The 18,275-nt window shown below is 47.8% G+C and overlaps 1 long non-coding RNA gene across 1 annotated transcript in view; it reads left to right on the forward strand.

The window, feature by feature from the left end:
• Positions 1-838: 838 nt before the first annotated feature.
• Positions 839-18,275, forward strand: part of LOC141579413 (uncharacterized) — a 30,746-nt gene continuing 13,309 nt past the window's right edge. Inside the window, exons 1-4 of the long non-coding RNA XR_012510698.1 lie at positions 839-1,322; positions 4,174-4,297; positions 12,432-12,510; positions 16,279-16,378. This is a non-coding gene — a long non-coding RNA (uncharacterized LOC141579413). The remainder of the gene's footprint in view (positions 1,323-4,173; positions 4,298-12,431; positions 12,511-16,278; positions 16,379-18,275) is intronic.

Below are 18,275 nucleotides of genomic sequence, written 5' to 3' on the forward strand. Positions count from 1 at the left end.
TGCCTGTGTCCCCCTCAAATTTGTATGTTGAGAGTCTAACCTGCAAAGTGATCATATTTAGAGGTGGAGACTTTGGGAGGTGATTAGGGCATAAGGGTGGAGCCCTCGTGAATGGGATTAGTGCCCTTGTAAAAGGGACCCCAGAGAGCTCCCTCACCTCTTCCTCCCTCACAGGGAGAAAACAGCCATCTGTGAACCAGGAAGTGAGCTCTCACCTGACACCAAGTACACTGGCACCTTGATCTTGGACTTCCCAGCCTCCAAAACTGTGAGCAATAAGTATTTGCTGTTTCAGCCTATGGTATTTTTGTTACTGCAGCCTCATTGGACTAAGAACCCTTGCAGCAGTGGGCTTCTGGACTGGGTCAGCCAATGAGAGGCACCAGCAAGAGATGGCGGCTTACGAGGAAGGGAGAAGTCACTGCCTGGGTAGCTTCTCCAGCAGTGGGTCTGTCTCCTCGGAGACTCCATCCCACAAGCGCATCACGGTTCTAGCTTGTACCAGATCACCCTAGTTCCTGGGCTTTATAATTTGGCCTCCTCTCTTGTCTTTCCAGGCTTGGGGTAGCAGTGATCCACTCCCACTACCTGTTGCTCATCCCCAAGGTGCCTCTGCTCCTATTTGTCTCTCTGCTCCTCCATCATGAGTAAAACCAATTTCATCTGTTGTAGAAACTAGAAATGGTGTGTCTGTTTTCCTGCTGAGACTCTTTGCAGCTACACCGCCATCTTTCCCATAGGCTGAAGGGGCCTGAGGACTCTCAGGTTGGAAATATATGCAAACATGGAGGAAGGGGATGTTATAAAATTTTACGAGATGCTAAAACTGACACTCACTTGAGTTATTCGATTCTTACAAATCCGAGCATCTCCCTATCCCTAAATCCCCAGGAAATAGCAGGCTTATTCCAAAAACCCAACAAGATCATTCTCTGGCCTTTCTTCCCTCAGCCTGAGCTCATATGGACTCTGACTCGCATGCTTTGCATCCCACTGAGGTTAGGGCGTTCGATTCCATTTCAGATTTACTTCCTTCTTGTGGGGACACGGTTACAGTAACAGCTCCCAGTGGAGCCTGGGCTCCCTCCCTGGCTCCACACCCTGGTGTCGTCCCCTCCCACGTTGACTCGGAGCTTGGCTATGTGACTTACTTTTGCTAATGGGACAGCAAACGGAACACAAGTGGAGATTGGAAAAATGATTGCGAGTTGAGCCTTTCCTTCTCTCCTGCTGCTTTTGGAACCTGGCCATGGTGTAAGGAAGCCAAAGCGGGTTTCTGGAGACTCACGGCCCAGCAAACAGCCAGCCTCCATGACTAGAAGGTAAGTGAGGCCATCTTAGACTACCCAGCCCCATTTTGAGCTGCCAGATGACTGCAGCCAGATGACCCCAGGTGAGATGAGCAGAAGAACCACCCAGCTGAGCCCAGACCACACTGCTGACCCCCAGAACCATGCATAATTGGAATGGTGGTTGTTTTCAACAGCTGAGTTGAAGGTGGAGTGTTATGGACCAAAGGCTGGCTCATGCAATTCTCTTCCTATCTTTTGTCCTTTTCTTCCAACTTACTGGCGCTTTCATCCTGCTGACCACCCTTTCCGGACAACAGTGCCCTCTGCCCGTCACAGGCTCCCCAGCTGACCTTTCACCAAATGAAAACTCATCCTCCTCCCAGAAGCATGGGTTCCATCAGCAAAGCCCAGTGGCTGCCTCTGTACTGCTTCCTCTTAAGAGTTAAGCCCTGACTTCATTGCATGCAAAGTTTCCCTTGTTTTTTTTTTTTCGGAAAAAAATGTGGTTTTGCTTCCAAATGATGTTCCAAATGTCTCTGGCTCACCAAAGAGTAATCCCTCAGCTGGAAAACGCAGCAATGCTGCTATTTTAGTATGGCACCAGGCCTCTGGCTTCTTGATCCTGCCAGGGCTGCCGACGTTTCTTTGTGGAAAACTAAATCCACTGCCTAAGATACAGAGACTCGTCCCAAAGGGGTATTTCAGAAAGGAGAGGCCCTTCGCCTTCGTTCCAGTCTGCTTCTCTCTAACCAACCCCTCACTCCCCCAGCCAAGGACGGGTCTTCTTCCTCTGGGGCAACTGAACTTTTAACCTACGTAAGTGGAGTCCCATCTGTTGTCCCCGACCCTCTGGCTTCTCCCCACACTCGGCCTAATTGTTCTCTGATGAAGGCTGAACGTAAGCCGATGTAACACTCCAAAAATGCATGGCTGGCCGACCAAACATTAACAAGAGAGACAGCTCTGAGAAAACAATATGCCTGTTTGCTCAACCTCCCTTTCTGCCGGCAGACTCATTCTGGAAACTTTCCCACTCTCAGAGGGAAGAGGTGCTTCGCTAATCCCGCCAAGTGTCAAAATGGATGGTGTTTGAACAGCTTCCTCTGGCTAGGGCTGTGCCTCAGCTGTCCCCAGGGAGAGACTCCTGTGGATTCTGGGCAGAAAGCGTCTCCCCTGGACCCAGTAAAGAGGGCAGTTTGAGGAGGGGTCACTTCCTTAGGGAACTAGTTGCCTTTTCCCAAGCACTGCTCTTTCCTGAAAGAAGATTAGCTGGTGAAGGTCATTGAGCAGGAGCAGCAGGTCAGAGGCCACCTCAGGTGCTGCAGATGACTCATCGGCCACAGAGAAAGGCACCAGGGCTGGGAGTAAGACCAGTAGGGCTGGTCTAAAAGTCAGCTGTAGCAAAGAGGATATAGCTCAGGGGTAGAGCATGAGCTTAGCATGCACGAGGTCCTGGGTTCAATCCCCAGTACCTCCATTTAAATAAATAAATAAATAAACCAATTACCTCCCCCATGAAGAACAGACAAACAAAAAACAAACAGATAAGTGTCAGCTGTGACTACATCTCAGGAACTGCATTTGGGATGGATGATTCCTAGTCCTGGCCAATCAGGGTCAGAGAAGGCTCACGATGACAGTAAAGACTGGGCGCCCCTTGCTTCTCTCTCTCCACCGGAGTTCCAGGAGTGCTCCCTTCTGTCTCACAACTTCAAGGAAGGCTTTCGTGTCCCACTCCCAGCAAGATCAGCTCTGGAATCTTTGTCTATCTCTCCCTCCTTTGTGCCCCTACCATGTCCTGGACACTTTCCCATAGAGAACTTCTGCACTCAATTACGCTTACTTGATCACAGGGTTGTCTCCTTCTAATGAACTCAGGCCTCCTGCAGACAGGGAACCTGCTGTATTTACCCCCTATCCTCAGCTCCAACCCAGTGCGTACACACACACACACATGTGTGCGTGTGTGCACACATGCACACACAGGTCACAAGACAGTACGAGCAGAATTAGAGTGTCAGAGATGGAGATAATCTAAGTTATCATGGAACCCAACTCAATTGTTTAACAAATGAGAAAACTGAGACTTGGGAAATTAAATTATTTGTGTGAGTTGATATGCTTTGGACCTACTTTAAAATTTGGTCTAGGGCTATTCCTGTTGATAGTCACATTCAATGTCATTTACCCCGTAGTCCTGTGGAAGATATATGACTGAGTGACACACAGTTTCTGCCTTCGTAGAGATCTTAATGTAGCTGGGGAGAAATACAAACATAGCTATAAACACAGCACAGGACGTGAGGGGTTCCAAGTAGTTCAGGCCCTTAGAGGAGGGAGAAATTACATTGACTTAGCAGAGTCAGGAAAAGCTTCACACAGAAAATGATACTGAGATGAGCCTTGGAAAAGGGCTGGATGATGGAAAGTTTGGGCGGGGATCACAGCACATGCAATGGTGCAGAGGCAGGAAAGCGCATCCTGTGTATCAGAGGAATGGTACCATCTAAATGGTAAATCTGCCCGAGGTCTGGGCTTTACCTGCAGGTGCAGGATGGGAGATGAGGCTGTGGAGGAGGGGGTGCGTGGGGAGATAGGGGGTGGGGGTTGGGCTGGGGCATGCTTCAGGGTGATTAGAGCAGGTAGGAAACTAAAGCATCTCCACCTGGTATCCGAGAGGAGAGCTGCTACTGACAAACCCCTTTGGGAAGTGAACAAAAGGGACAGAGACTTGCGGGTTTAACAGGACAGTGAGAGGAAAAGAAAAGCTAAGTAATTTGGACCCAATGAGAACAGAGTCCTTTAGGCTGTAAGAAAGGGGACAAGGGATACTGTTTTAAGGCACTAATATGCTTTTTTCTTCTGTTTCCCACTTTCCCAGGTTCACCCCAGATATCCATCTTCTTCTAGGAAGAGGGATGTGTGTGTGCAGTAAAGACGAGGAGGAAGAGGGAGGGATGCAGATACACACTGATCACAGAAGGAACTCCCAGAGAGAGACCCAGGTAATGTTCAGCCTTGGCCATTCAAAATAAGATTTTGCAGGAAGTTCCAGCCTTACGGGCCAGACCATTATCTCAAGAAGGGATTTCCCAGATTCTTCTTCTTCCTCCCTTAGTACATTAAGACAAAGCCTGAAGCTTGGAGTTCTCCCATATACACAGTGAGTTACCAATGCCAGTCATTTAGGGCTCACAGGAGTCAGAAAAGAGGAAATCGAAGTACTGGAAAAGCCCACCCCTTTTCTGTACCTGAGAATCTTAAAGAAAGAGGAGGAAACGAATAGGCCGAAAATAGCCAGGCTATCAGCAGAATTGCCCTGCTGTCCCCACCTCTGGGCCTGCAAAGGGAGGGTGGTTGAAAAGTGAGTGTGACCCTTGGGACTCCGGGAAGAAGCCATGGCCTGTGCTGCCTCATTAGGACCCAGGGCCCAGCCACAGTAAAGGAGATCCGCGTGGTCAGCCTGGGCGAGGCCAGCTTCCCCGGGCCGTCTTCTGTCCCATGGGGCAGAAGTTCAGCTGGGAGTCAGTGGGCCCACTGAGGGGGCCTGTGTTTTGAGACAAGGTGATCTCCCAGCCAACAGACTGGAGAGCTGCTGGAAAGAGGCAGGGCTGCAGCCCAGGCTGAAACTGAGACACCAAGTCACTAGGAACACAGTCTGGGGGCATAGGGGTGAGAATGGGGCACACTTTGAGTACTGAGACCAGGAGATCAAGTAGAACCCAGGCAAAAAAAAAAAAAAAAAAATCTTCCCGAAGACCAATGGCCAGCACACATCCAAGGGCCTTTGTGGGATCAGAGAACCCACTGTCCTGGTACCCTGAGGGGAGAAACCCGCCTCACCCCACACTCACTGGCTTCTAGAGCGGAAGGCAGAGGGAGTGGGGGCTGTCAGAGGCACGGAGTGCTTTCCCTGAAGACCAAACATTATCTGAAAGGTTTAAAATATCAGCTCAAAGTTTAACTGGATTGACATTAGGTTTATCCTGCCCATCCCACTAACTAGTGGGTGTGGCTCAGGAGAAAGACCAGATTAGTTCCAAGCAAAACAACGGCTACTCTGTTTTCCCTCCACATCCGATGTGTGGTGGGAGTTATATTTGTGCTTGGCTACGCTGAGTCCTTGGGACGTCCGGGCTGATCGGAAGCTCGACTCAGGCCTGGGGAGCAGCGAGCGAGCCTGCGAGGACTGCCCCCAGGCCTCTCTGCCACCATGGGCTCCACAAGGGGGCCTTCCTGGCAGAGCTGCAGGCCACCCCGTCCGCCACAAGGGGCCTCGTGGAAAGGGGTCCAGGCAAGACATGGGGGCCTCTGCTCCACAAGGTGGGGGTCTGGAGTGGGGCTGGCCCGCAGCGAGAAGAGGACGTTCTGGAGTAGTGGGAGCTGATACTGAGAAGAAAACAGGAGGAAAGTGAGATGCTGGAGAGACTCAGGAGGATGAGAAGGGCGGGCTTGGCGTTCGCAGGAGGACCCAAAGCTGGGCCAGGGTCTTTGCCACATGCCCGGAGTTTGGAAAATGGTCCACCGTGGGGTTTGGAAGCCACAGCGCCCGGCGATAAGAGACTGGGAAACTGTGGGGAAATTCTCCAGTCTGAGCTTCTGTGGACAGAGGAGGTCTGAGATAAAAAGGGGAGAGGAGGGGGAGAAGGTGGACAATGATGATCCTAAAGGCTGAGCACTGTGTGCAGATTCAGGAGTTGGGCTTTCGGAGGTTGCTCCCGAGTGGGCGAAACCCGGGAGGAGAGCTAGGGCCCGTGGGGGAGCAGCAAACCCGGCAGGCCTGCTGGGCTGGCCCGGGGCCCCCCACCCACCTGCGGGCGGAGCAGTAGCGCACCTCCCCCGCGCCTGCCGGCCTGGGAGCGGCGGGCCTTCCGCGGGGCGCTGCTGCCCCCTCCTGGGGATGCTCGCAGGCCCTTGCTGTCGCGGGAGCCGCTCGGCTGGGAAACTCGGGGCTGGGGCGGGGGCTGCGGGGCAGCTTCCCGGCGAATCCCGCTCCGGTGTCCGCCTCCGCTGCTCGCGCCCCGCCCTTCTTCCGCACCTGCCTTCAAAATCGCTGAGACCCATCTCCTGTCTCGGGCCGCATCCCCGTGTCTTCTCTCGCGGCCCCACTGTCTTGTGCCTCACACGTGGAGCTTGGTGATGAAGGTGCCATCGTGGGCTCAGACGGTCGTCAAGGTCCCAGCTGGGTCCTCAAGTCCCTGAGTCTCAGGTGCTCGCTGGCGGAACACGGTCGCAGTGAGGATGCTTGTCTAGACGCTAGTGACACCGTTCCTTGCATAGTGTGAGTGCGGGTCACTATCATCCACCTTCTCCATCTTCCTCATGTTATCTCTGCCCTCTGTCTGCAGAAGCTCAGACTGGAGACTTTCCCTTCAGTTTCCCAGCCTCTCCCTGCCGGGCTCTCTGGCTGCCCAATCCCACGGTGGGCCATTTTCCACTCTCTGGGCACGTGGCAAGGTCCCCAGTCGAGCTTTGGGTCCTCTCACAGACATCAAGCCCGCCCTTCTCACCTTTCTGAGTCTCTAGCATCCTACTTTCCTTGCGTTTTCCTCTCCTTTTCAGTTCCCATTGCTGCATCTCTCTTCACCTTCACACAAACTTTCTCCTCCATCCTACTTTTTTTTTTTTTGCACATATATACTTTTATTGAAGTATAGTCAGGTTACAATGTTGTATCAATTTCTGGTGTACAGCATAATGTTTCAGTCATACCTGAACATACATATATTTGTTTTCATATTCTTTTTCACCGTAAGTTACTAAAAGATACTGATTATAGTTCCCTTTGCTATATACAGTATGAACTTGTTTTCTCCTCGATCCTTAATTCTTTACCTCTCCACTGACCACACTCTGCCTTCCAGCCCCATCATCACCCTGAGTTACAATGGCCCGATGACCCTCAGTTAACCATGGGGCCCCAGTGACCTCTTTGTCCCTCAATCCTGGGCCAACTTCTCAGATCTGATTTGATGATTCTGCAGCATTTAGGCTACTGATGCCTCTTTCTGCAAATTTTCTCTCCCTTAAATTTTCAGACACACTGCTTTTTCCTATGACTTTGAACCCAGTCCTCTTCAGTTTCCTTGATGACTCCTCTTTGTCCACCAGCACCAGCCACAGGGCTCCCTCTTGGCCTTCGTCTTTCATTCTATCCGCTCGCCTGAGGGCTGTGATATCATGCCCTGGAGCTCCAGCTGAGACCCTTGCCCAGCTCTGTATCTACCTCCATGTTCAGGTGAACACGGGTTATCTCCACACAGATGGCCAGAGATACCACCAACTCTGCAGATCCAAAACTGGAATCATTGTCTTTCTCCCCAAACTGGTTCTTCCACAGAAGTCTGGGAAATATTTTAAGCTCCTTTCTCTCTCTTACTCCCCCCTCCTACCATCCCACTGGGCCTAGCATTCTGTTGATTCCATCTTTGTGCATGCGTGGCCCCATTGAATTCTCTTAATAATCTCATGGAAGTAGGAAAGGACTGAAGCATTGAGGTGTCATTTGCTCAGGGTATTATAGCTAGTAAGTCACAAAGCCCAGATGGGCCCCCAGGTCTTGCTGAAGGCACAACCCTTGTTTTTTCAGCACTGTTGTGCAGCGTTATTTCAAGATTGTGTCATTCCTTGCAGAGATTGTCACATTGACTCTCTTACTAGTTCTCTTGACTTCATTCTTTCCCCTCCTTTAAGTGTAGCTATCAGAGAGATGACTTCCTCTCTGTTGCTTCCTATAACTAAAATTCAATACTGAGACTCTCCTCAAGTCCATTCAGTGGCCTCTGCTACACTTAAGCTAAAGTCTATACTCTGGAGTCTGCCCTTTTACCCAATTCTTTCCTACTTATCCTTCATAATCTAAAGGGAATTGTCCCTGGATCTCCAAGATTGTATCAGGTGATTTATTAGTTGGGACTACATTCAGCTGTATGTAACAGAAAACCCAATTAATGGCTTCAATGAGATCATTAATTCCTTCCTCTTAAAGAGCTGGAGGAGGCAATTCAGGGTTGCTGTGGTGGCTCCAGTTTATCACCAATTACCCAGTATCCTTGTGTTTTTCTGCTCCACCATTCCTCATATTAGCTTCAATTTTCAATGCCACCTCATGGCTGCAAGATGGCTGCTGCAGCTCTAGCTATCTCAATGACATTCCTAACAGCAGGAAGGAAGAAGGGTCAAGAGCCAAAGTGTGTGCCTCCCAATTTGCTAGGCTGTTTGATAAGCTTTCCCAGAATTTCTAACCAACAACTTCTGTCTATATGTCTTTGGTCTCCCAAAAGAGAAACTGGAGAAGGTAGTTTTTGAGTTGGGGACACTGGAAACCCTACTAGTACAAAGGCCCAGTAGTGAGAAAAAGAAAGGAAGATGGACATGGATTAACAACTAGATGTCTCTACCCAGATCTCCTTCCTCCACACTCCCCTAGCGCTCCTGCTTACATCTGCCATTGCGCTTTCCACGTCTCACTGTAGATATCTGCCTGCTGATCTGTTTCTCACACCAGTCTGAGCACTCAGTGCAGAGGACAGCACCTTGCACACAGCAGGTGTTCAGTAGAGGCTTGCTGTTGATGGCTCTTGATGTTTAAAGAGGTCCCAGAACCCTGGATCGCAGACCCAGTCCTGAATTCAATCACTGTACCATGGTCAGGTAAGAGAATGCCCTCATGCTTGGGAAATGCATGCTGACGTGTTTAAGGAAGAGATTGTGATGCCTGAAGCTTGCTCTTAAATGGCTCAGCTAATAATAACATGTATTTTACTTGGATGTACACATTATATATGTGTATAAATGTCCTGATTAATAGGTAGGTAGATGATAAAACAAGCAAATACGGCAGACTTTTAATGGTAAATCCTCTTGGAAATTTATGGAAGCTCATTATTCTATTCTTGTAACTTTTCTATAGAATCCTTTTTATAAAAGTGAGAAGTTAAAAGGGTCACAAGGGCTGTACTTTCAGGGATCATTTCTACAATTTATTACTAGAGAAGTTCCTCTGAACATGTAGAGCACCACCCAGTATTATCTTGTAATTTTTTCTTTTTAAAAAATGGACCACAGAACTCCAGAATGTGAGATGTAAAAGGAGGACCTTGTATATTTTCTAGCCTACTGTCCCAGAGAGGTGACATCCCTTTCCAGAAGCACAGGCTGCCCTGGTCTCCCACAGCCATAGTAACAGTTAACTGCTTACATGTGCCCACAACTCCTTCTCTACAGAGCTTTGCCCATTGCTGTTCCCTTGGCCTGGAGTGTTCTTTCTCCCTCTTGTTACCTAGTTTCTTCTATTCATCCTTCAGGTCTCTGATCAGGTGCCACTTCCTCAGGAAAGCCCTCCCTGACTCTCCTGTCTGTGTCAGATTTCCCCTGTTACAGGCTTCACCACATCACGTTTTCCCTGCATCAGCTCAGCTCTGTTAGACGTTTGTATCAGTGCATGTGATTGATGCCTGTCTCCTCCACTCCAGAGACCGTGAGTGACAGCTCACACATGGTACTTACTGTGCACCAGGCTCCCTTCTAAGCACTTTACATAGAGCTAACGCCCACTGCAAGTCCCAAATCCACGTGTTCGGGGTGGTCACCTCTCTCTCCTGAGCTTCTGACCTGTATTTCATACTGCGAATTGGGGATGTCCACTTGGATACCACACAGGCATCTAAAACTCGGCACTGAACTCTTCATCTTCCTTACAGGATTTCTCCTCCTCCTCCTCCTCTTCTGTTTCTATTTCAAGAAATGGCAGCACCATCCACCCAGCTGCACCCCCACCCCTGCACTGGGTGCATCTTAGACTCCCATCTCCTCCTGCCATCAAAACCACTCTATCACCAAGTTCTGTTCCTGTCCCTCTAAAGTGCCTCAATCCATCCACTTCTCTCCTTCTCCGCTCTGAGTCCTCCTACTGAAATCCCCTTTTATCATCTCTGCAATCGAATTCCATCAGATCTTTGTCTCTGTTTTACCCCACACCTCCATTCTCTATACTGTAGCCAGGATTACCTTCTAAGTCATCCTTCACTGTGCCACTCTCCTGCTGAAAACCAGCCCAGAGACTTGGTGAGCTAAACTAACTTGGAAACCCATATATATAAGTATAAACACCTAGAAATTTAAATATATAGCTGAGTTTGTAAAGATAGAAAGATAAAAACTCTCGTGTCAAAAACAAAAGGGACACAGAAAATGAGAGTGGCTGACGCATGAGTGGTTAGTGCAGGGTGGTTAGCACGTGAGTTGATGCCATGGGTGTCCTGGGGGTGATCGTTGGACCTTAAATGGGCCCTAGTGGGAGGGGGCTGGGTTTGGTCAAGAGGTGCAACAAAGTGGAGCTTTGGCCTCTGTACGTGGCCAATAACTGCTCTTCACCTCTGGCTTTAGCTTTGGCCTTTGGAAATCCAAATATTCAAATAGTTGCTTCAATGGCATCCTGGCATCCTTGAACTTGTGCATCATCAATAATCCTGTGATTATATTGGGTCATTTACTCACTGATTTCACCAATTTTTCCTTTACGTCCTCTCTCTATTCCAGGGTCCAATCCGGGGTACCATATTGCATTTAGACTTATTCTTTTAGCTATATATTCTTTAATCACCTCTTCATGTGATGATTTTGTAATATCATTTTCTGTAGACAAACTAGAAAGAGAATTCATTTTCTCCTCTAACATGGTTAATCAAATTTGTTTTCCATTATTGATAACTTAAATTTTTTTCTTTAAGCTTTACAACTCTTTTTTGGTAATGGCACATCAGTGTTTAGGATTGTTATCAACTTTGGAAAAACCTCTATGAAATTTCTTTCTCATATGATGAGTTGTAAATATATAATGTATTTATAATTGCATGCACTGCATTCTCAAATATATTTTAACTCAATTTTTTAATTAAAAAAATTTTTTTAGATTGAAGTAGTCAGTTACAATGTGTCAATTTCTGGTGTACAGCACAATGTCCCAGTCCTGCATATACGTACATATATTCATTTTCATATTCTTCAAATATATTCTTGATGGAATAAAACTTCCATTTTGACCAGACATTGAATAATAATGAACCCCCCCACTTACAATTTTACATTTCTGATATTAGAAGAATTTTCCACAGTCTGTAAACTTAGCAATGGCTCTAAACATTGTAAACCTTGTTTCTCGAACACCTACATATTTTTGGTGCCAGGTATTGTAGGATTTTTTGCATCTCCATCCAACCTCTGACACTGTGTGCCAGGCAAGGCAGCATGTGGATGGTAGGAGTATTTCTGGAAGCCATTCTAAAATCTGTACACCCCACAATAACTAAATTATACATGGAGATGACTGCAAACCACCTAAAATAGCCCATGAAACCCAAAGTAAATGTAGGCCAACTCATCTTCCTCCTACTCAAATCCCCAAAAGACCCATGGTCATTCCAGAGCCACCATCATGAGGAGAAGTTAGAAAAAAAATTATAGTTAATTAATTTAAAAAGTTGTTTTTCTGGATTTTATAATGTTTGTTTTATTTGTCAGCTTTCTAAACTGTCAAGATTTTTTTTCTTATTGTCAATATTTACTTTCATTCTTAATCTTGTTTTTATAGTTTGTAATGTTTTTCTTAAAGAGGGCCCCAAATTGCATAAACTTCAGGCCCCAAGAAAACTGAATCCGCCCTTGACTGAAAGAGTTCACTACTCACAGTCATCAGTGAAAAATTAATAAAAGATGGCCTTCAGGAAGAAGGAACTTGAACTCAGAAGGAAGAGACGGGATTCAAGGGGCAATAAAACAAAGAAGTAAATGTTACTTAAATAATAGCAATAATAATACAAAGCCATTCCTCGTTGCTCTGGTGTACAGCAGAAACACAGTGGCGGGGCTGCCAGGGTCCTGTATGATCTGGTCTCCATTGGTGTCCAGCTTTATCAGGCACCACTCCCACTCACCACCTACTGGAGAACAGCCCTGACTCTTAGTACGCCCGCCCTGGTGCCTCCAGGCATTCTCACATTCTGTTCCTTCTCACTGCAACAAAGTTCCCCTCCCTTGTTAAGGAAGGGACACCTGACCTTACGAGCTAGACCGGAGGCCCCTCCGGCTGCTGTCCCACTCCCTCGCATTAACTCTTTGCTTGTCTGCATCCCCCACTAGGCTACAGTCTCCTGAGGCAGAGCCGGAGCCTGGCTTCTGCCCTGCTGAGCCCCGGCACCGAGCGCAGAGCCTGACTCAGGTAGGCAGCCCGTAAACATCTGCTAAGTAAAGGGCCAAACAGCAAACCGAGAGTGGAACCAAAACCTTCCGCTTTTCAGCCTTTGTCATTTGAACTCATGCCAACGGGTATTCGTATCCATCCACCTTTCTGACTCAGTAAACACACTTGAGTGGAAACAGTCCTGTTTTTCGGATGACTGAGCCCTTCCTTATGTCAACTTTGGGTACAGCAGATGCTGTAGACAGGCTGGTGCCCCTTCCATAGCCCCTCAACCTACCCCGGAAGTGGCCTCCAGAGGGTTCCACGCTGGCCCGGGGCTTCATGTCTCTCTCTGCCTGAGGACATTCCCTGGCTGCGGGAATGTGTTTGGAAGTGCCAGGGAGTTAGCCTGCCAGGAGCAAACCTCCAACAGGGCAGCTTGCTTGCCCGTCAGTGGGACCATCTGAGTCATATTCCACACAGCCTCTCACAGGGACCCCAGCAGGACTGAGCTCCAGATGCCCAGTCACCTCCCCTCTCCCTCGTGTGCTTCCTGGGCTCACCTCCCCCTAAATGACCTGCACCCAAATCCTCTAAGACACGGGGCCAGGTTCCAACACGGGGCCAGGTTCCTGGCCCAGCCAAGGTTGCAGTAGCAGATGTAGGAGATGGGGCAGAATTTCGTTTGACCCCAGGGTCTAGCTCTAGAAGACAGTGCTTTGAAAAGAAATCCCTGAAATGTATGAATTTCAATAGAATACGTCTTCCTCCTAAAAGCTTCAGGAGATTTCAAACTTCAAACTCTGAAGGAAGAGTCTTAAAAGCAGAAAAGTTTACAGACCCATTCAGAGGGAGAGAAGCACTGAACAACCAAATCTTGGTTAATAGAAGTTTCACTGCAGTGACTCACTATGAAGGTACTTCTCCGGCCAACACGTTGGCGGGTCTCCTCCATTTAACGTAGGCAGCTGGGCAGGGGAGACTGATCGTCAGAGATTCTTAGGCTGGGACCCAGCTTCCAAAGAATTTAGGAAACCTGCTCCTGCCGCCTATATAAGCTCTTAGTATTTGAAAACAATCAGGACCACTTCGGCCGTCTCTGTCCTCTGACTCATCACGCCAAGGCAGAGTTACTGGAAAGAAGCCTCCAAGAAGGGACCCTGGAGTGGTCTCGCCATTGCCTCAGCTGCATCTTGCTCATCCAGGAAGGGTAGAGAGGCTACTGCCCGGCGCCTCCCGAGGCTCTTCCCAAAGCCCTGGACTCGGGGTCAACCGGCCAGGAGCAAACCATCCCCGTGAAGTCGCTCCCCTTGGACAGAGGAGCTCAGCCAGGCGCTTGGCAGTTTCCCAGATTGTAAATATCTCTGCATTTCGCCGGAGGTGTCAGACTTCAACCCTCAGCAATGAAAGCAGAGAGTCTTCAAAGCTGAAAGGTTTATAGATAGATACAGAGGGATTGGAGAGTCCCTCTCTGGACCGGTTTCTGGAGAGAAGGAGGCCGACTCATGAAGAGGTTTCCAGCGAGGGCTAAGTGCACAGACGGCAAAGCCATCAGCGGAGGCCACGCCAGAGATTGCACAATGGGTGCCCTGTGCGCCGTATGGGGACTTTTGTGTTTATATGTTTGGGATGCCTGTCCCCCCCTGCAACCCCAGGCTGGGGTCTGCTAAGAAAAATAACCTGGCTCGCAACGGCATTCTTCCAGCTCCACTTGAACGTTTGAAAAACCCTTGGATAGGAAAATAACCTCAGGGAGCCAAAGCTTTCTGCACTTGGCGAAGCCCTGGACCCAAAATACACAGAAGAACACTTTGCTTTGAAAGGCCTACAGTATTCCTATCTGAGTCATCTGAAAACAAATAAAAAGAGACCTAAACAAACAAACCTAATTGTGCGAGGAAACCCGGCCAGGTTTCCAGCCTGGCTCCCCCTCTGTTTTCATTAGGCAGAAGCCAATATATGCAGCTTTCCTCGTATCCAGAACAAGCAAAATATTAAAAACAAATTGCCGAGGTTTCTCCTCCTCCCCTCCTTCCCTCATGGTGCACGACACGGGCCAAGTTCCCGACTTCTCTCTGCCTTGGATTTGAACCTCTTTCCTTCAGTTTTGATGGACAGCTGTTTGCTTACCTGGCTGCCTGGCATCGACCAACAATCCCAGTTGACAGTGACATTCATGAACGTCAGCTATTACTGGACACAGATGAAGTTAAAAAAGAAATGTCTAGGTCTTGAGATATAATCGCTTTTACCAACAATCAATGCCACTGGTTTGAAAATCAGGCCTGCCAACCCGAATTCGCTTAGTATAGACCTGTCCACTGCTCCTTGCCCACATCCTACCAGCTTCCTTCCTTTTTCTTTCTTTTACTTATTTCACCATTAAGTAGGCATTCCATTGTAATGACAGCTCTGGGTTTTGCCCAGGCATTGTCCCTTCTTTTAACCAAGTTTTTCTTTGGAGAACCAGTCCTCCTCCAAATTTTAGTGCCGGTAGTCTGGTTGGGGTTTGCCTCACTCACCTTGTTTCAGGAGTGTGTGATCAAGGCCTGGCCAATTAAGAGTCACCAAAATTGGTGTAGGGATGGACATAAAATCCAGTTCAGGTTATAGAGTCACAAGGCTGGGATTTTTGCAAAGACTACTGGGGAAGAAGCACATTTATTTCTCCAAAGGTGGCAGAATGAAGTCTGAAGCTGCTGATGGTCACAATCTGAAGCTGCTGATGGTCACAATGACACCATGTGGGGAGAGCTTGTCTGACAAGAAGAAGAGCAGAGCTGAGTGATCAAAAGAGTAAGAACTCACACAACATCATCTGAGCACCTGGATCCAGCCATGACTGAAGACCATTCTACCCTGGACTTTTCTTTTGTATGAACAACTGAAACGTCCATTTTACTTAAGTTACTTTCAGTTGGATCATTTTCTCTTGCAACTGAAAGAGGCCTAAAATACACACATGCACACACACACCTTTCAAAATGCTGTGGGAAATTAAAGTTCTGCATCTTCCAAGTGGACTAGCGTTCATGTTTTTGTTTCAGGAGGTGATCTTCTCAAAAGGAAGATATTTTTCCTGGTGAATTTCAGTTTCAGCTAACGGTGGCAGGGAAGTCTAGAAGACCATCCACTTTAGCCCTGAGTCCTATGAGAAAAATGACCTCTGTCCCTCACAGTGTAGTAAGAGATGAATGAATTCTCTCACCTAACTCATTTTTGACACAAAGAATAAAATAATGTAGTGATTACTGAGTAATTTCTTTGCAGTCCTTGGCTTATTCTGATGACAAACTCTAGGCATCTTATTCTGTGAGGCCAGGGGACATCTAAGTGCCAAGATTAGTCTAGATCCAAGGCATGTGAAAAACAGCAACAATAAATCCCTGCCAAACAAAAACCGAAGTAACCAATGACACATGGACAATTTGGGGGAGCAATTGAAACTGTAAGGCCAATGTTTTTTTTCCATGTCTCATATGCCATGAGTAGGTGGGAACTTGGGCCTCTTGTCCCCTCCTGGTGACTATCTAGAAAAGGAACTAATGTTAACTCCCTTTCTCCAAGACTCCAGTTAAGAGTATTATCAGGATGGCATGGAAGATGGCACACAAAGATGGAACAGGGCCTGAGGAATTGGCTAAGTAATCAGAAAGATGAACACATTTTAAAATCATTCATTTTGAAACTAATGACTATCCTTCTCAAAGGAGTTTCATCAGAGGTTGGTTCAAATGTCACCTCCTCCAGGAAGCCTTCCGTCATGCTTCCATTAGAAAGTATCACTCTTTCCTGTTGCTCTTGCAGAAAACTCAAAATGCCTGGTATTAGAAGCAGTTGTGAGAAGAAGAAGAAGGGTTTTACTCACAAAAGTCTCCTTGGGGAAGACACCAGAATAAATAACTTGGTAAGTCCTTTGTGATGAGGCAAGGGATAAGATCTCAAAGTACATGGTCGAGTAACACAAGATGGTTCCTACCCTGAATTCTAAGCTGGGTTGGTCTAATTTTGCAAATAAAAGAAGAAGAAATATTTTGATGTGGAGGAGATGAGAGAGAGAGAGAGAGGGAGCTGTGGTGTCTTGCATGACAAAGAGGAGCAGCACTTCTGCAAAAGAATCTGGCAAGAGGAGGAAGGGAGCTAGTGAGGCTAGGGGGCTGCTCCAGGGAAGGGGTGGTGGTGGATAAAACGCCCCTGGAGGTGAGCAATAGAGGAGGAACTTTGAAGAACAGAAACATCCAGATGGGTTGTTTAAGCTGATGACTGTGATGGGTACCAGGTGCCCCTTTTTTTGTTTCCCCAGTGAAGCCTCCAGTAAAATTTCCATTGTTCACAAACATGTTTGTCTAGTGTGGAATTCTGAAGGGGAAGGATTTCTGTGTGCAGGTTGACACAGGCGAAAGCAGCGAAGACACTTTCAGACATCAATCTGAAGTTCATGTTGACTTCTGGGTTCCATTTACCAGCATGCCTCTCCCAGTGGATGATAAAAATCCTGGGAGGAAGGGGGAGGGTGCGCTTTCACTCATTTGAAAATTTTCACTGAGATGAATGAATAACCTAACCTGCAAAGAAACACCTGCAACAAAAATTATGGCCTGCAAGTCAAAGAAACAAAACTGTTGTCAGTGACTTAACTTCTGGGGGTCCATATATATTGGGCCATTATTACCATTACTGCTGGTCACAAGAGCACTAAGGAAAAGACCAATTGCTGGAGCTGGAGTGCTGGTGGAGCTTTCATTCTATATTTCATTTTTGAATTATACACGGTTACAGTAAGCAGAGCCCTGTCCTTTGGTTTTCTCTCCCCGACTGACTCTAGACTGGCCTTGAACTAACCTTGAGCAAAGGAATGTTAGCAAAAAGAGGAATGAAAAGTACGATGTTGTAGCATCTCAGAACCCCGTGACCGCCACCCTGTGAACCACCTCGGGCTGGCCTGCTTGGTGGTGGGGGCGCAGACACCAGCCAAGCCACCTCCATCACCCAGGCAGACATCCAGTCAACTGCTGGACATCTGAGCAGGCCATCCTAGGCCATCCAGCCCCAGCAGAGCCAGTCCAGACCAGAAGAACGCCCAGTCATCCCACAGAATTACGAGAAAGCTTAAATGTCATGCTTTCAGCCACTAAATTTCGAGGATGGTTCATTACCCAGTAGAAGATGACTAAGAGACCATTATCCCATGTTATTCGTTAGGTAATCAAGGCTCAGAGAGACTGAGAAAATTGTCTCAAGTCAAATCTCTAGCTCACTAGTGGGGCTGGGATTTGAACCCAGGTCAGTCTTATGTCAGCCGCTAGCTCCCTATCCGTGGAGTCCCACCGCCACCTTCACCAGAAGGAGCTTAGTTTCAAGCCCAGTGGAAGAGCTTACTGGCCAGCACCGGGGAACCCATGATTAGACGGGGCCAGACAGCAGGGCTGACTCGAGGCTGAGGTGCTGGGTGTTGACCAAAAATGCCTGCCTCCCAATGGCCTTCAAACTTGTCTGCACATGAGGATCATTGAGGAGTTTTTACAAATCCTGATGCCCAGGCCACACTCCAGATTAAATAAGTCAGAATCTCTGAGGGTTAGAGTCAGTATTTTAAAAATACCCTCATTAATTCTAAAGCACAGCCAAGTTTGAGAATCAGTGTCTTTAACTCCCCTGAACAGGGAGGGTGGAGGTTGGAGAAAACTGGAGCTATATAACCTAGAAATGTCTCCAAGGAAGCGAGGGAGGGGCCTTCTGAGAAAGAGAGACCAGGAATAACAGCATAGTTGGCTCAACAAATGCATGACACGCACCAGGCGCGG

Source organism: Camelus bactrianus, chromosome 2 (genome assembly GCF_048773025.1).
Source record: "Camelus bactrianus isolate YW-2024 breed Bactrian camel chromosome 2, ASM4877302v1, whole genome shotgun sequence".
Lineage (NCBI taxonomy): Eukaryota > Metazoa > Chordata > Mammalia > Artiodactyla > Camelidae > Camelus > Camelus bactrianus.